We start from the raw sequence: 391 nt of genomic DNA on the forward strand, positions 1-391 counted from the left end.
GACAGTGAGAGTGTGTGAGAGAGAGAGAGAGAGAGATAGAGAGAGAGAGATAGAGAGAGAGAGAGAGAATGGGGTAGGTCTGGTCAGGGAACTCTGAATTGACAGACAGGTACATGTTGGAAGGAGTGAAGCAACATGACTGTGAGAGGCAATTAATTTGACTCTGGCAGATAGAGGGCAATTAGGCTCAGAGTCCTCTCGTTAATATTTCCTTCTGGGAGTGTGTGTGAGTGTGTTTGTGTGTGCGCGTGCATGTGTGTGCGTGCACATCCGGGTGTGTGTGCGTACACCAGTATTTGTGTGTCAGTGTGCGTGCATGTGCGTGCCCGGGGTTGTAAAGGTCAGACTGTATCTGGCAGGATACTCTGCTTACCTGTCCAACTCTATTCCA

The sequence above is a fragment of the Coregonus lavaretus genome (genome assembly GCF_964263955.1).
Source record: "Coregonus lavaretus genome assembly, chromosome: 9".
NCBI classification, from domain to species: Eukaryota; Metazoa; Chordata; class Actinopteri; order Salmoniformes; family Salmonidae; genus Coregonus; species Coregonus lavaretus.